The 12,724-nt window shown below is 36.3% G+C and overlaps 1 protein-coding gene across 8 annotated transcripts in view; it reads left to right on the top strand.

The window, feature by feature from the left end:
- Positions 1-12,724, top strand: part of PIEZO2 (piezo type mechanosensitive ion channel component 2) — a 320,203-nt gene that overhangs the window by 38,096 nt on the left and 269,383 nt on the right. The window contains exon 1 of one of the 8 annotated variants that reach the window (XM_083826666.1): positions 3,412-3,436. The exons of the other annotated variants lie outside the window; for them this stretch is intronic. The gene's annotated coding sequence lies outside the window, so the exon portion shown is untranslated. Of the gene's footprint in view, positions 1-3,411; positions 3,437-12,724 lie in introns of those variants that run through there. 8 annotated transcript variants of the gene reach the window in all.

Here is a 12,724-nt window from a genome sequence, read left to right as displayed (position 1 = left end):
AATCAAACCACTCCAGTGGATGGTCTCCCTTTCCAAAATATAATCATTTTTAATTATAACCCTCCTTCCCAATTTATGTTCTCCTTCCTCTCTCTTCTCCTATCCTGACTTGTTCCTTTTTCACGGTTTGTGGATTTCGCTTGTTCTCATGCTTTCTGCATAAGAAGGTAGCCCTCTGATGCACACCAAACAAGGCCCCAGGATCATTTGAGGTAAAATCCCTTTCCTTTATAAATCTGTAAATGAGCAAATGGCCCATTATCCAAAAATGTCAGTAATACTGAATGCAGATCTATTGCAATAAAACAAGAGGTTCATGTTAGGTACAGATGGAAATTATGCATTGCCAGAGTGAATGTGATAATGGACTTAATGTCTGCGATGGAAGAGCTGGGGTGAGACCTTGCCATAGCATTTGTGACAAATCTAAATGTGAGCACTGAGTTTTATTATCCATGTCTGATATTCTATGTCTGATTTAGCTTGTGGTAAAATGAGTTAATTTAGCATAGAAGAGGAGTGTAGAATTTTTCTTGCTGGCTTGCTATGTGAGATTGAGAAATAGGGGACTTCGCATTTTACAAGTTGCTGCTAGAATTGTGTTAATTACTAAATCTCATATATGTTGTCATTTCTAGAGCTTTATTTTCTACACTTCCAAATATGGCTAAATTGTGGTGCTACAGGATTAAATTAAATTAATTTGTGCTGTTCTCTGTATTCTTGCAAATTCTGTTTCACATTAGCTTACTTGTAGACGATGATTGACATTCTCGGTATTTCCTGTCTTGCCTGTGATCAACCTTTTAAGTTACTCGTAAAGCAAATTGGAAATGTTGTAAATAAGTACAGTAGGCAGTATTGCATTTTTGTAATATCCTAATCAGATTTTTTTCTTAATAATCCAGAATAGCATTCTGGAATAAAATTTGTAGCAAGTCTGTTAAAGTTTTTCTTTTAAAAGTAAATATTTATAAATAAATGTTTATTTATTTATATATAAATTACTAAAGAAAATTCTGCATTTCAGAACACATTGAAAATCAATTAATGGAAAAATATCTATGAAGCTTTTTACAATGAAACTTGACTTTTTTTTAAACCAAGTGTACAATGATTTCGTGTTTTCATTGTAAATGAATATGCAGTCCAGAATGAATTTGAAGGTTTGATTGGTTAAAAAGGATTATAATTTATATAAATGAAGGAAATCTGTGATATTTATTAATATCTTGCATATATTTAGTTTGAGTATTAGAATGAGAAAGGGAAGCTAGTGCTTTAATAGGAGGGCACTTTGCTAAGGCTTCCTTGTTCCACCATGATTTCACAGTTAGATGTGGTGTTCTGTGTTGCCATTCCACACACAGAATGGCATGAATTGATGTATTTTGTTTGTGTAGTTAGGTTAAATTGCTTTCAAATTGTGAAGAGATGAACAAAAATTCTTTGTGCTTTTCTATTAAAAATGCCATTAAAAATCTTGCTTTTGTGAGGAGTGATTAAATCTGCATTCTCTCTGTACAACATTTTAAAATTTGCTCATTCTTAGCCAACTGATACGTGGCTTGTTACCAGATTTTCATTTAGCTGAAAGCCAATAAAACCCATTTCTTGAACAGTTAATGGAAAAGGGGTGGGCAGGACTAGTGTGCTCATGGAAGCTGCCAGGAGCTTCCCATTGATGGAAAATCAACCAGACCGACACTGTGCCTGTGTCCCAAGGTCACTGAGCTCCTGCGGGTTCGTTATTTCTTCCTACCAATTTTGTTACTTCGCTCCAGCCATAGAGCTGCCTTGAGTTGCACAGGAGATGTGGAAGCCTCTGAAGTGACAGGTTTGGCTACTACAAACCTAAACAGTTGATTTTGTGTAGGAAATGGGTAGTGAATGGGGTTACGAGCAAAAGATGAGAATGTTTGCAGTTCATGAAGCAGCTGAAATGATGGCTGTGTAAAGTAGAAGGTTCATTTGTTTGTTCATTTGTTTGGTTTTTGGTAATTTTCTGAAATATCAACGTTTCCTAGTCATGTCTTCTTTGTGTTTTTGATTTACAGTGATGTAAAGAACTAAGAGCTGATGATTGAAAAGGGAAAGCTGAAAAGTTACCTGACAGGAGTTGTCAGATTCATAGACAGGACACTTTGTTAGATTTTTCAGATGTAATTGGCCTTACGTTTTTAAACTCAATAGTTTAAAAAGTAGTGATGAAAGAAACCTTTGCAAAGATATGAGGAGGTAGAAAATGCATTAAAAAAAAGGTAAAAGAATAATCAGAATAAAAGATAGTAATATTAAGGCATGTATCTGACAGTATATTTAGAACTGCAGGCATAGTTGTGACTTTTATTTTCATTAAAAAAGATACGTAGCTATACTTATCAATATGTTTTAATACTGCTTCTGCCAAAGACAGAATACAGTATCAAATACTAGTAAGCAGATACAGATTCTTGTTGATTTTAATGACCCCAGATGGAGCCAGATATTGATTAAAGACAAACTGCTTATTAGTATTTCTCTCTAAGCAAAGTATTTCTATTCAATAAACCAAATCCAAGATGAGTATTGATGCATGTATCCATTGCAGTAATCATGCAAATTAGAGAAGAGCCCAAACAGAAATTGTCTGATAAATGTATCTGTGTGCACAGTGGTGTTTTTGATTGGATTTACTTTATCTTTCTAGTGGTTTAAGCTGAAATCCTAGATCTTAGGGAGCAAAATGTGTACATGCTCACTTTAAAGAGTAAAATCTAATTCTAACTTAGAATTCCAATGAAATTAAGATATATATAGATATACTTCAAAAATATGTATTCTAAAGGAGAGATTAAATTTGCAGCCAGTGAGAAAGCAGGATTGTTGTATACATGCAAGGTGGGGGTCAGGATGTGATGTTTTACTTTAGGAAAGCATCACTACAGATCTCATACAGATTTTAAGACAGCAGTAACTATTGCTTGTTTCTAATATAATCAAAATACTTTAGATGGAGTTGGAAAATTTTGTGTACATTTTTTTCTTTCTCTAATTTTTTTTTATTTATTATTTTGAGACCCAAGTAGAAGAAATAAGAACTGATTGCATACAACGTATTACTTCATGCTATTTGGTATTTTGCCATTGAGATTTCATGCCCTGCAGGGATTAACCTATCTGTCATTAAGCGACATCTGACATGCCTCACTATGAATTATTGTAACTTGCTATATCTTTGCTTTGTTAGTTAATCATAGAATCAGAATTCAGAGACAGCAAAACACTGTTGGATCACTCTAGCAAATACAACATTTTTTTCTTCAGGAGAGCTATTTGGGAAATTTCCTAAAACAAGTTTCTTCTTTGTTGGGAGTTGCCAATTCATTAAACAGTACCCCTTCTCTCTTCTTCCACAGAGTAACATCCACTTCTGTGAGTTTCTAATGAAGTTCAGGTAGGCTTTTGTGGCAAACCTGCTTTTCAGTTAGTTTACCGGTCTACCAGTAATGTGTGAGACTGGGCAATTGTGTTTTTGCATCCTTGTAGATTCTTTACTCAGTTTTGTCTTCTTGCTCCCCATTGTTCTGGACGCTGATTTGGGTGGCATGGCTAAACCTGATGCCCAAATTGAACTCCAAAGCGCAATTTAATTTTCAGATTTCTTTAGGAAGTGATCGACAGTGGACCTTTTTTCCCCCCATTCTAGTAGTATTTTAAAGAATATGGAAGTCATACTTTACCATGGAACTTTTGCTGATCTGTTGAAGTGTGCTTGTGGATTCTCAGACAGTGGTATATCTGTCAGTAATACACCTTGTATTGGTTTTGGGGGTGGGGTTACTGAAAAAGAGACAAAATTTACTATTTCTTTAATTCCGATAACGTTAGTTCACTTAGTTCTGTATGTAATGGGCTCCCTCTTCCTGTTTGGCTTGCTCTGCACTTGAGTTATCTTTTTATAGAATCTTCTTCTTTGCCTTAATCAAACAATTAATCTCTCTCAATCTTGGACAGAGACAGTTAACTTCACTCCCCCAGCAATATACTCTGTGAACTACCGCCAGTGTTTTGTTAGTATTCTAGCCATCCAAAACTAAATGCTTATATCCAGACTCAATGGCACAACAGATACATACACAGGGCTATTGGAGTCTCGTTAACTGAATGCCAACTTACATAAAACATGATTTAAATGTAACTAACATTATGGAAAAAGATTACACAGACCATGTCACAAGTTTGTATTGTGCAGTGCTGATGAATAAACAATATAAATATCTCAAAAGAATTCTTGTGAACTTTTTTTTTTTTTGGGGGGGGGGGCTGTTTTTTGGTATGCTTGTAGAGGTTTATGTGCTTGCACTGTGAGATCACGACATTTGCTTGGTATTTCTGTGAAGAGAAAACCCAGTGGTTTGAAGTCACTATTTTTCTACAGAACAAATTGATAGGAAAAAGTGCAATTGCCTTGGAACTAGCTTACATAAGCATAAAATACAACAGGATGGTAAGCAATGTGGATAACTGGTTTGCTGCCAAAAATGTATAGTGTTAATGTATAATCATGCTACAGAGTTAGTAGCATGTTTCAAAAGGCTAGGAAGAGGAAAACAATCTGCTTATCACAAAATAGAGTTAGAAGGATAAAGTCAGTCATCCTTCTTGACATACTGCATGACAACTTTTGATCTCCAGATAATGAGATACCCAGCATTTACCATATGGATAAGATACGCTTGAAATATTGTATAGTTCTAGCTACTCTTAATTATTAGTTTGGACTGATCTCTAATTACATGAAGCATCCAAGCATGTTGTCAGACTACTTAAAATACATTGATGCAAGAGAGTGGCAGGTTTAGCCTGGATTGTGTGCAAGCACATGTACATGTATCAATGTGGGTTTCTTTTTGTTTTGTTTTTTAATCTTTGTTAGAAGGATATTCTTTCAGTTTTGTTTCTTTGGTGGTGCTGCTAGTGATGTTTCAAGAACAAAAAGGAAAGAAAGAGTTCCAGGAATAGCTTAAGTGCAGAACGCAGAATTGATTTCTGCTTATTATAGATGCTCTTGCATCTGAACATCACTCCCTCCTCTCCCAGAATCCTATATTTTTTGTTTTAGTTTCTTCATAAAGTAGTCATATGCTTCTCCAAAGTCCCCTGAGATATACCAGTAGTACAAACTATTAGGTCCTTGAGTCTTCCTTCAGCTGTACAGATGCATGAACGAAAATGAACCGCTCTTGCCACAGCATGTTTACACCTAGCTGAGTTTTCAGGATGGTGTTTGTGGCAAGCTGCTTTGTGCCCACATTGTTGTGGACAAAGTCTGCCTTTAGTGTGGAGGAGAGAAGTGTCCATTTCTCATCCATATCCAGAAGAATCAGAGAAAGTGCTGTATTCTGGTGACCAGCATTTTACGTGGATGACTTGGAGTGTTTGCAGAGAAATGGATTGAATTGGAAATGTGGCAAGAATAAAAAAGTATCAAAGCATCTTTTTAAATTCATTGTCTCGGTGTTTCAAAGAGTAATTTTGTCCTTTAGTCCTTCCTCCTATGCAGATCTATAATAGGGACAAACAGGAGAGTTCAGAAATACTGGAATTATGGCAGTGCTCTAGTGCTAATTTACTGTCTTGTTTTCTTGTTTGGGTACTATATTCTTAGCAGCCCTGATGCTTTGTATTGAAATAATCTTGGGCTAGAGTTTGACTCTTTCTCCATTTGTACCAGCAGATGGTCTTAACTTTCAGACACATAGATCTGAATTCAAGAAATGTGGTTGAATCTCTTTAAATCTGTATAAACCTAACAGAAAGAGAAGAATTTGACTTTTTGTTGTACTTCGGTAAATGGAAGTTTGCCCAAGTTAAGGGCTTTAGGATTTGGCTCAATATTTATTTTAAATCCAGATTTCCCAGACATAAACTGTTCTAATGGAAGCATCCAGATATTTGAGAATATGCTGCAATTGTATTTTTGTGTGCTTCAGATGTGCTTTAACTAAAAAGAAATAGCAGATGTTTGAACCACGAAGTGTACTTTTCCTGAAACATATGTTTCCCATGTTGCAGTAGCATGGTATGCTTACCTGGTGGAGATGTTTTTTATGGTTTGGAGAGGAATTTTTTTCTTCCCCTCCCTCCTCCTCTGAGTCCACTGATAAAACATGAGAGGTACAGAATACATCTTTTTGCACTATTCTGAAACTAAATTTGGTAATCAAAGTTAAAACGTAATGTTGGACAGGGTCAAGAATAACTCATTTGATACTGACTTAAAACTACAGACTTCTTTTCATTATTGTGTCTGAGATGATCTGCCATTTTTAGTACTGTGTGTAGCTTCTACAGTCTCTGATGTGTTTTTTCTTCTGTGAAATAATTGCAGGTGGCTAAAGTGGAATGTTTGGGTACCATTAGCACCTAGGTTTTACTGAGATTAAGGACTTCTCTGAGTCTAGAAGTTTTGATCTTGAAAGAAGCATTGATTTAGAGCTGGACTGCTAATTCTTGGCCTATATATATATATGTATATATATATAAGCATAAAAATGCAAAAAACTTTTAGATGTTGAATTTGGAGGGAAGTGATGTTTCCTCACTCACAGCATCTGAAGCTAATTTGGAATCTACTGATTCTGCTGCCTGCAAATAAACTGAAAGTCTAATTCAACATCTGGGCAGGGTATTATTTTTGGAAATCCTGAGGACCACTGAAAAAATGGAGTGAAGGACCCACTTTTCTTTACTCCTCTGCGGAGGATTTTTGGAGAAGAATGGAAGCTTTCTTCTGAAATGTCAGATTTATTACACAGAGATCGCACAAAAAAGGGTGGGGGGCAGATTTGGATTGCCAACTCTTCCTAACCACAAAACAGGATGTGCTCCCCTCTCCCTACCCGAGGACTCAGTGTAATAATCAAACCATTCATACTCATTTCAAACAGCATTTTAATACTTGCCTTTTTTTTTTTTTTTAAAGCTCTTCAAATATTTCTTAGCTACAAACTGATAAATGGCTTTTGACTTACCAGGTTGGCATTCATTTTCAGGAAAATGATTGCATTTTTGGCAGGAGAGATAAGCTAAATTAACAAAAATGTAGAAATTGAATTATGAGCCTGTCCCATAGTCACAAATATGTTGTGTGCTTTTAGGAATCTGGAGTTAAACCTCTAACTCTGTATGGGCAAGCATGTAAAGCTACTTCACTATCTGTGTATCAACAAAGGCAGCCTTGTTGGGCTGTACAATACATGAAGCTTCACATGGTGCTTCAGGGTTTAGAAGTATTCTTACCAAGCTCAACTCAAACTGTCTTCTAGACAGAAAAGAAACTTTTATTCTTCTTGGGCTATGATGACAGTTCCAATTTTGGGGTGAAACCATTCTGTATTTGGCTTATTTTAGAACTGCTTTATATTCCATGCACTTTGAGCTTGAAGAAACAAATTTACTAGTTGATTGTCTGCTGACTGAAGAGTGTGAGAGCATGGCATGCACATTGTTGTCTTGCCATGGAGCTGAACTAAAAATTTGTTTGCTTTACAGAAATTATACCCACAAAGAGAACAGCATTCCCAAACATTTTGAGATGGATCATATTTTAGATTTAATATTGTTTGTTCAAGGTCACTTAATGTAGTGCAAAAGTATTTCTAAAGGACAGGTTTCTAGTCTGTTCCTGTTTTGAGAAATGCTCTGTATGAAAGTTTTTGAGTCAGTGTGGTTGATCAAGTTACAGTGGTTTATGAACAAGCAATATATTTTGTCTAACGTACAAGCAAGTTTAGCTACTAGATTGTGGTTACTGTTAAACTTTGTGAATTCAGCTGCTCTGATTGGAACAGTGCTGGGAAAGAGGATGAAACTGCTTAAGGAGTGCAGGATCAGGCTACTACTGTACTCATTTGAACGAGCTCCCTGTGATACCTGTTGTTTCCTTGAGGCTCAAATAAGCCTACCATCAGATTTTGTGTGATTAACTGGTGAAGATGGTGACTAGCTTATTTCAGATCATTATGTGATGTTTATTGGAATTTTATCCTTTAATTTTGAACTGTGATTTATCTGGAATAGCTGGGAATTTGGGGGGAATAAACCAAGATAGAACAATGGGAAAGAGAAACCTCAAGAACTCCTTGACAATTTAGAGGATGAGGGAAAAGCACCTAATGGTTTAGAATAATGTATAAATTTCCTTCTGCTATCTCTGTAAAACCTAGTCTTCCCTTAAAGGTCGATCTATTAGGTTAGTGATACCAAAACCAAATTTAAACTAACTGGTTAGCCTAAAATGTGAGAAGACCAAGAAAGCAAACACGCTAATTTCTCAAATGGGTGTTGTCTTGCACATTTTTTTTTTTTTGGAGTGCCAGAAGTTTGGGAGTTGAATCATAAATGCAGGAATAAACATTAGGTTTAGGAAAGATATGATTGAGAATTTTAAGAAATCTATTATTAGATTAATGATTTCCTATAATGCAGTCTACTATTAACAAATAACATGGACTGCTACTCATCCTTTCACCACCTCCATTTATTTCAAAAAAGCATGGCAGCGTTTGGCATGTATGCATCTTTTCCTGAAAGGTGTTTAGACACTGCAGTGGTCAGCACAGCATAAGAACATAAACAAAGTAAGAAGTAGTTCCTCCATTATGTTTTCAAGCAGAAAATGATGCAAGAAGAAAAATTGGAAAAAAATGGTACAGATATGACTGGGGGTGTCATTTTTCCACTGTGGGGTTTCCCTGTTGCTTTGTGTGTTTCAAAGAGAATTGATTCTGGAGTAAAGTCTTTCTTGTATGTATATCTGCCACCACTTTGGGAGAGAGGCAAGAATATATTTTTCTGGACAGGTTGTGCTCTTCGAACTGCAGGTTAGGCACTTGGATCAGCTTGCTACAGGGCTGTCATGTAAACGTGGTAAAGTCAATTCATTTTCTGTGGTTTGGTTTCTTACTTGTGTAAGCATAACATTACACCGTTGTCTCTACTAGTGAGTTTCTCAAGTTCCTGGTCACCCTTCACCGCCCTTTCCACAGGGTGCTCCCTGCTTCAGTCATGCCAGCACTGAGCACCACAAGCACTCAAGCTGGTGGTGGCTCAGGAGTTGCAGGGTATAGGCGAAAGAATTCCTTCAGCTTTGCTGCCAAGGAAAACACATGGCCCTAAATACATAGGCATACTCTAATATGCTCCATTGCTTTGTTTGTGCATCAGGCATTTTGCCTTCATAAAACAGTGCCACTGTTTCCATGCCAGCAAAGCCTTTTTAGCTGTTAAATAACCTCGTGGTAGCAGTTGAAGAGGAGACTTCCAAAGCAAGGGGGTGATGAGGAGAAATGTTGGTGCCCTGTACCACACAACTTGGCATTTCCTCACTGCAGAGGCATTGGGTAGGGGCCTGGGGCCTTTGCAGACCTCTTTTGGCTGCTGGCATGTGCGGGGTGCAGTAAAGGGCAGTTTTAAAAGCAGGTAAAGTTGAGCAAGTTCCAAGGTGATGACTCCACTGCTGTCAAATCCAAGTGGGATACAAATTTTTGTGCTGTTGATGGCAAAGTATGCCGCTGTACTTTGGGGTTGGGTCTTCATCCTTTATCCCATGAACTTACAACACTAAGAGGTAGTGGCCGTCAGAAACCTCATCTTAGAATATTTACTGGGGATCAAAGTTGGGCAGGATTTGGTGAGAACTGTTCCAAAATTGGAATCCTGAACATCTTATAAATTTGTAGAACTTTTGCAGTCTTGGCATACAATATTATTTATAGAAGAGCGATATTTTTACTAGTAGACAGTGACGCCTTAAACAAAGGGTAAATACTTGTAGTCATATACTGATAATCTCTTTCTGATTATGAAATCACCCTAACTCTAGTTTTCTTTAATGTATGTTGATAGCAGGGTCCTAGCCCACTTTATGCTAGAAATTGATATCATGGTGAGTTATGTGAATTTTGCTGCTGGTATGCTTTTCTTCTGATCAAAGATGCTGGGGGTGGTGGTGGTAAGGTTTTTTGTTTTTGTTTTGTTTTTTAAATAGTGTATTTTCTTGAGCTACAATGAAATAACTTGGAAGTTTTAGATTCAAAACAATTTAGTTCTCAAAATTCTTTCAGTGGCAAAAAGCAAGATTATGTGGGAGCACTGAACGTTCAAAGTGAACTACAATGACCTTTTGAAGTGTTTTATAAGTGGATAGTTAATTGCACTTGCGGGGGAATCTCATACGAATGGATAAGGCAGGAAAAAGTTTCACAGCTGCAGCTTCTATGGCATAAATATTTCAGGCATTATTTCCTCCTTTTTAAAAAGAAAAATAATTCTCATTTTTCTTGGTTTAAAAACAAAACAAAAAAACCACAGTAACTTATTTATTTCAATTAATCCTTTTTAACAGTAAGTACTACTGCTACTACTACTACTACTACTTGTTTAGCAAGAACATTTTTTGTCATCTGCAGTAGATAGTCTCTCCTCTTTTGACCTGACAACACATTAACAGAACAGCATTACTGAGTTAGGTATCTCTCAAGCTTGTCAGTGGATGTTTTCATTTACTCAGCTTCATCTTCACACTTCTAGTTCTTAATGACTTGTGGTAAAGCCAGAATTTAGTTGTTTTTCTAGACAAACAAGAACACTCCTGACAAACTGACTGGCTGCCTCTGTATTCAATCAAAACCCAACATTTTACTTAGAACATTTCTTCACTGGAGCTACAAACTTCATCCAAGACTAATTCTGGTCAGTTTACTCATAAAGACCACGTTGAAATCATTGGTTTATGTTCTTAGCTGGTATAAATTTTTGTAGGTTTACTGACAAAAATACTTTATTGACGAGATAAAATTTTATACTAATGGGAGTGCTTGTAAACAAAGTTACAAGGATTATGTAAGTCTTTATCGCTGTTATCTTCATTGTATATAGAACTCTTGTCAGTAAGGGATCATTGGCTTCTCTGCTGAGATTGCAAAGAAAAACACATTTTTTACTTGAAAGACAGCTGGCTGTTTGTATCCTGCTTAAATTTTCAGGATATGTTTAAATCAAATTTAATGCACCCTTCACTTAGTTTTAATCCTTCAGGATATATACTTCAGCTCTTTCTCAAGAAACGGATCTTCTGAGATTTTCAGTGGACTTATTTCTCTAAATTTGAGATCTTGCCCAATTAAAGAGATGCTGGTGGTTTTTTGTTTGTTTGTTTTTCTTTGTTTGTTTTTGTTTTGTTGTGGTGGTAGTTTTTTTCTTTAAGTGAGAAAAATGCACTATTACATTTTGAGAATGAAGATCTACGTTGTGACACTTAAGTTTATCCGTACCGGTCTTCATGTGTTCAGAACAGGCCTAACAAAAATAGGTTTTTAATATCTCTTCTTTTCTCTGCAACAGTCAGTCCTTTCTTTTGTGATTGGCTGCATTGAGAGCACTGAAAGCCATGCAGTGGTGAATCCAGAATCCTAATTTTCATGGTGGGGTGTGACTGCCTTTCTTTCTCTGCTGATGTGGTACTACATAATATAATTGGGTATCTTTGGGACAGTGGCCTGACTCCAAAGAAATACGTAGTCAGACTTTTTATTGAGCCTAGATATAAACAGATTAGAATTACTAACTGCGTGGGAAGTTTTCTTCAAGTTAAACTTCTTCTTAACTTCCCACATTCAAATGTTCTTGGACAAGGACACAATGCTTTGTTATATAAACATGAAAGAGTTATTAAATCATTTTGAATTTCCAGTCTTGTTGTTAAAATTTGCCTGGGAGCTTATCAAAGGTCTGGGGGAATTTCTGCAATTCATAGTCCAGAGAAAGAAAACATTGCTATAGATGCACTGTGATGGAGCATCAATCTGTAGAAGGCCTCCAATAAGTACCAGAGATTTGGCAACACAAATTGAGTACCAAACGTACATTGCAGAACTCTGAGGGCATAAAACATGCCTTGAGTGATGTGCGCAGAAACAGATAAAATTTTAACATGTGCCCTATGCTTTCTGGGGAATATCTCTACTCAGAATAAATGCAACGTGGAGATGTGTGTGGTTTTCTGTTTTCTTACATGATTATATGCACACTGTCTTTCTGTTTGAAAACTGGACAAGGTCATGGTCCTTTCTCAGTAGTATGACTTCTGATAGATGTTTTTCACCCAGTGCTACGTAAGTGTTGTATTTCAAATGCATAGCAAGGATGATGGGCATGTTCAGGTGAAATTTAATTGGAAGTCAGATGGGTTTAATACTAGTTCTCTAGAATCACCAATTTTAGGGATCAAAACAGATTTGCAGTTATAAGGTCTCCCAACATCTCCCTTGATTCTGTGAATTTTGAGTTCCTTAGGATCCTTTGCAAGTACCTAGTTATGAGAAATAGTTTGCAAGGCAATTCATGGCATTCCTGAGTATATTCTTATGACATATTGAAATTTGACATCTTCACAATAAGAGAAAAATACTTAACATATTCTTAAGGAGGGAAAGAAATACACAATTCCTCTTCAAACAAAAAATGATTTATCATTTTGTACATGAAATATCAGTTTGGAGTAGTGACTACATGAATGAGGGATTTGTATCTCTTTTACACAATTGACATATCCTGGAGATAACTGCTTTTGAAATTCTGTTTCCTTTGGTGAACACAGTGGCTTTGTAACACTGTCTGAAGTGTTCCGTCATCACCCAGATTTGTTACTTGCAGTTTCAACCTTCTTTTTTTCAGTGAT

Source organism: Anser anser, assembly GCF_964211835.1.
Source record: "Anser anser genome assembly, chromosome: 2".
Lineage (NCBI taxonomy): Eukaryota > Metazoa > Chordata > Aves > Anseriformes > Anatidae > Anser > Anser anser.
The sequence above is the reverse complement of the archived record's forward strand: the minus strand, read 5'-3'. Positions and strand labels throughout refer to the sequence as shown.